Genomic DNA, 6,000 nt, shown 5'->3' on the forward strand with positions numbered 1-6,000 from the left:
ACATTTTTGGCAATATTGCTCTAAAAGTTAATAAACTTTATAACTGTGACAAATTTCAAGCACTGTTCTGCTTCAGCGCTAATTTGGCCAATAGTTGACCATTAGAGTCAGACTTGGGTATCAAAGTATGAGCTCAATGTATCACAACTGCTCCAACATTGTTCATGAGTGCCAGTCATTATGCTTGACTCATTTTAAATCGAAACTTTAAGTTGAAAGTTTATCATATTTTGATTGTGAAGTGCTCAGTTGCATCCAATTAACTTTTGTTATCACGCAGCATCTGGGTCATTTCATTTGAAATTGGTTCTAGATGATATCATGATTTGTTGCTTTATTGTATTGTATTATTTCTGTATTATATTCTTTATTCGTTCTAGAAAGCCATTTGTACGAGCTGCACAAGACCTTCTGGCAGCCTCTGGTGGAAGCCCTAGCAAACAGTGGTGCCACGCGGCATGGTGTAAACAATGGCCAGGCAGCACATCCCCACTTCGCCAAGTATTCAGATCCCCGCCCGAGAACCAGCTGGGCCATGGCCTCGCTAGACTTGCCTCATCAAGGCGTAACCGTTTGCTTACTGGTGTTGCACGCTATGATGCAGACATGTTGCGCTGGGGCTTGGCAGAGAGCGCTACTTGTGAGTGTAGTGAAATGCAGACGGCAGCCCACATTATCAAGGATTGCCGACTATACAGACCACCTCATGGTATGGAAGGCCTAGTTTCTATCGATGACGACGCCAGGCAGTGGCTAACCAACGGATGCCCTGACATATAGCGACAACACAAGAGAAGAATATTCGTTACTGTATTAGAGCTCATTGTTTGAGATATGATGATAATTATTAAATTTTCCAACATAGTATCACAAATGATGATATGCTTAGTGAAATTGAATAGTTAAATCAGAATTACTTAAGACGTTTGCTTTGAAGCCATGTACTTAATTTGGGCGAAAATAAACACAGGAAGAGTTTAAAATTATTGCACAATAAACAACGCTTCGACTAAGGTGATTGCAAATGAGATCTACCCAAAAAAGTTAGTTCCAATAGGTGTATTCTATTTCATGAGAATAGTAAACAAACAGTTGTGAATAAATGATTTTGCCCAGCAAGTTGTAATAAAACTGAGACTGGAGAATGTTAGCTTAATGAAACTATTCATTGCAAGCTTTCAATAACAATTTAAGGAGGACAATAAGAACGTTATAGAGATACGCAGACGTTTGATGAAGATGAATAAGCCTAGAATAAGTAAAAAATCCTTGATTTTAGAATCAGTAACAAGGAAATTCTAACGTTTTTTGTGTGCAGTAGCTAAGGTGTAAAATACCAGAGTGTGTATTATCTACGACCTCATACAAAAAGTGATATCATCAGCCCCGATATTTCATTTGAATAAACGCCCACTTGTTAAAACTGACAAAATCAAACAACGCTCAACTCCAGACATAAGCGCATGATCAACGCATTTCAAGGACAAATCTCTAATCAGCGACATCTGGTAGATGAAGTAATGTACAAAAAAACAACATTATCGACATACAAAATGTTACTTTGTGAGCTTCGGTAAACGTTTATGTGTAAATGTCAATGATTTACCGTTTAGTTGTCGGTATGTGCTACTGGCAAGATTAAGCTCCAAGAAAAGCTTTTTTTATGGAAGATACAATCAATTTATCAACAAAAATTACGTCTAAGAAAAAAACTTCTGGTGATAAAATGACAGTTTTGCAAATGGATTTTCATTCAACCTTATAGTAGTGTGTATTTTGTATTGCGAAATTAACAGACAAGTTTGACGAACTATAAACCTATATTCAAAAAACACACACTAAGATGGTATGTGGTCCCATATTTCATTTTAAACGTTAAGAGGCTATAAAACAAAGTATAGGCCTATATTACTGAGTATTGAATTACATTAAGTATTCATTATCGAACAAACGGAGCTGATAAGAGCAAGTGAGCCATTTTGTACCCCCTTTCCACCAACAACTACGCCTCCCAACTTATTAGGCTACATCTTGGGAAGAGGTGAGCTGTGATTTTCAACAACTAGTGGATTAACACTTTGCTCCTCAAAGGGAGGCCAGATTTGGCCCCCCCCTCATATTTCCTTTAATTATGTGAAGCACAGTAACGCCATGCACTTGGTTTTTCTTGACTTTTCCTAAAATTGCCAGGCGGATCTGATGATATTAAATTTGATGCTAAAAGTTGTGTAGTTTTCTTGTAAATTCAAGATTTTGGTGAATTTTTGCTATTTCTAGCTAACTTCCAGCAAAGCGTGAAATGGATTACATTGCGATAACAAGCCATAAGCTCATAATTGCTTCGTGCATCGATATGCGCGAGCAGAGAGAAGCATCCTCTTGCTTTCTTTTGTTCGGTTTGACCTCAATAATACAAAGCGCGTTATTTCTTATGCTACAAAGAAAAGCCAGTGATCGCAAAGCTGTTAATTAGAAACAATAATAGCAAACGCTTTTTGCGTTATCACCTCTACGAACAATAGCAATCCATGATCAAAATAGTAGGCTATGCAGGCCACAAACTATTCAAAACAGTTGTTTCAAGCAGATAATATTCATTGACGAATAAAAAACGTTACAATAAGAAATCTTCTCTTGGATAAAGACACGAAAACCTGGTTTCGAAATAAACGTTCTATGGAAATGCTCTCATTGACAAAACTTGCAATTGAGGAAATGTATCACTGCAAATGCTTTTGGGAGAAGCCGGAGAAATAGCGTTTTTGCAAACAGTAGTTGTGAGATACACTCAAAATTATGAGATAGGCTCCATTTACACGTAGCAGCTAACTCGATGGCGTCCCTTCACTGCTTTATGTCGCCTACTTGTTGTTATACCCTGTATTTTTGTTTCACAGTGCACTGTGTTTTGTTCCAAAGAGCGCAAAATAAAGATGATAATGCCTCATCTGCATCACAAAATATTTTGTACTGTAGACGAGGCATAAAGTTAGGCGTCACATGAGACAAACAACAAATCAGCTTTCTTGATCATTGATTCAACTGCTAAATACGTTGCGCCAATGTATAAGAGGCCGGCTATTGTGAAGACCCGCCATTTATAAACGATCCGATTATACCAAAAGTGGGACAAACTAGTGGATCAAAGAATGAATAAACAATGCTGAGAAAACTAAATCTAAGTGACGAACAATACCGATGTCTTCATTTATCTTGGAAAAATGCTGCCTAAACTTATTAACAAAAAATACCGTAAATAACGGCAAGGATCCCGAAAGCAGAATTTGCTCGACTTTGGCATGAATTTAGTCAGACATCTACAGTAATAATTCCACACATACAATAACGGGCTCTCAACTGCTGTAAGATACATAATAATCAACCTGGTTCTGGGCGATTTGTGTAACAGTTTAGGGGAAGACACTACTTGAAATGATGCACCACACAAAAGATTTTCAATGGAGACTGAGTCTAAAATCCGATGTGGATTGTGCTGCAAAATAACTAAAAGTTTAGGACAGAAGAGGCACAAAATATCACGATAAAAATAAAGACCTTGTGGGAAATTTTCGAGAATCATAACACGATGCAAATACCATAAACGCTTAGTTTGCATGCTGCTCTAAGCTGGCCGGCAACCACAAAGGTAGGCAATAGCCTACAGGCAGTTTATAATTCGATAACAGCGCAATAAACGTTATAAATACGTAAACCGACAATTTTCTTTTACAAACGTTTTACGTCTAATAGTAAATTTTCCTCCAACAATTTTTTGTGAAGCACTTGCAAACCACGGTTTTGTAAAATAATTTATCATTATTATTTTTTACTTCTCGGATATTGTAAAACGTCATCAGCAAAATCACAAAAAAAATTCATTACTTCAATGTAGTAGGCCTAAGAATTTTTTATAGAATTGTAGCCACGTTGTTTCAACAAAGAAGCCATTTTTTAGCAATATAAAGTTATAGAAAATAATTTGCAATCATGCAAATGGTTGGAAAGAATCTAGGAAGTCTTCTCACAATCTGGCACAAAATGATTATGTTTATTATATCTCTGTAAAATGTTTTACGACAAACTTTGAAGCTTCGTTATAATCATTTTTATCTTTGAAGTCAAAAGTTTTTTTTTTTTTTTTGGCCAGAAACATAATCACTGCCTTGCTGATGTTGTCGCTGTTACGCGTATTTTTAGTGCTTCAAACAATAAGGACCCAGTCAGCAATCCAGTCCTTTTACATTGATTCAACATTTGTAAATGTTAAATTTATGTAGATTTGCTGACTGTGGGTTATTTCACATTTCCTTTGTTTACGCATGTTCCTCAATTCGCTGTTGCATTATTTCGACGCTGGCGGACTAAAAATGTATTTTCAAATTGATTGACACAATCTTCAATAAAAAGTGAGCTTCGAACTTAGCTTTGTTGATGTAAATGCTGTATTTTTTGTGGATGTAATTTATGAGTCATGTTTATAAACACCCGTAAGCGAAATGACTTATGATGTGGCCTGCATGATATTTGTGATGCGACTTGACACAAATCCACAATTTCAAAAGAACCTAATTTTAACTTAGAAATTTCAGATAATTTCAACAACTTGTTCAAATGTCTTTTCTCTACTAAAAATATTCATACTACAAACTCAATTGTAGACCTAAAATACACAAACGAAGATGTAAACAGCTATTCAAGCAGGCTAAGGTGTTACTTATGAGAAGTTTGGTTCCATAAAACTAGAAGCTAGCCATGAGTTTCGGAATGCATTAGTTTAGGATAAAAATGTAAGACAACAAACGCAGTTTTGTTTTTTTTTCAAATTCGTGTAACAATGTTACTCTGATTGTAACTATTTTAGAATCACTGAGTAGCTTACAATAAGATTTGTTCGCAAGTCGTAAATTCTAATCAATGCAATGATTCGGCACACCGCACACACACTTCGTGCGTTCGATCGAGCTCTTTGTTATTTAGAAGTTTGCATGAAATCGGATTAGCACGGTAATTAAATAGCGGCAAGTTAAATCAAAATTGTCGTTTTTGGGTACCTTTGCAAAAATTGAAATATCAAGTTTAACATATAAAATTTTAAAATAATGACTTTTTAAACTTATAGACAAATGATTTGCTTTCACACCAGTGCAACTTCTGTTGAAATAGCTTCAGCGGATAAGACGTAACAGCTGATTGAATTTGATCCAAAAACGGCCCCCCCTTGAGCAGTTAACTTCCAAAAAAACGTTGAAAAGCAAAGGGTTAAGGAATAGAATCAAGATTAATATTGAAAAGCAAGCGCTTTATCCGCTGCTACATCTAACCTTTACAACTTTTAACTTTTTTGAAAGTTGATTTTGTCAAATTTTTATTTTTTGTTGTGTAGTATATAATAGCGTTGTGATGACATTCGCGCAGCATAGACTAGTTATACAACAAAATTTTTTCTCTAATCTTGTTACAATGTGAGCCCAAATAAAATATATGGAGCTCCTGAGCCCAAGCTTATATTTGCTTTGTATACCCAGATGTGTTTACTCATCACAATACAAAGATGGTAATAATGTGCGTTAGGCCCCAGAACTAACGCACCTGGCAGTACCATATTTGGTTACTTGCGCCTACCATTGATTCTAATGGATTCATCGACTTGCCATCATTTTCACTCACCACTGAGATTCTCACCAACTCACATTGATTCAAGAGGTTCAGGCAAAAAAGGAGACGAGCTTGGAGAGATGATGTAAACCTACGGGCTGACTTGTCAAGAATCGGAGAAGCTGAAAGAGTAGTAGAAGGACGTGACGTGTAGAAGCCAGTGACAGCCAACTTTCGGCTTGGAGACGTCACATGATGATGATGATACAGAGGCACGCCGTATATATGCTACACTTACACAACGTCGTAGTTATTTGCACATCAAAGTAGCGAAAAAAATACGACATGCGGGTTTAACAACAAATGAAAAGTGATGATAGGAGCAAAAGCGTCTTGTAAATCAAA

This window comes from Aplidium turbinatum, chromosome 12 (genome assembly GCF_918807975.1).
Source record: "Aplidium turbinatum chromosome 12, kaAplTurb1.1, whole genome shotgun sequence".
Classification (NCBI taxonomy): domain Eukaryota; kingdom Metazoa; phylum Chordata; class Ascidiacea; order Aplousobranchia; family Polyclinidae; genus Aplidium; species Aplidium turbinatum.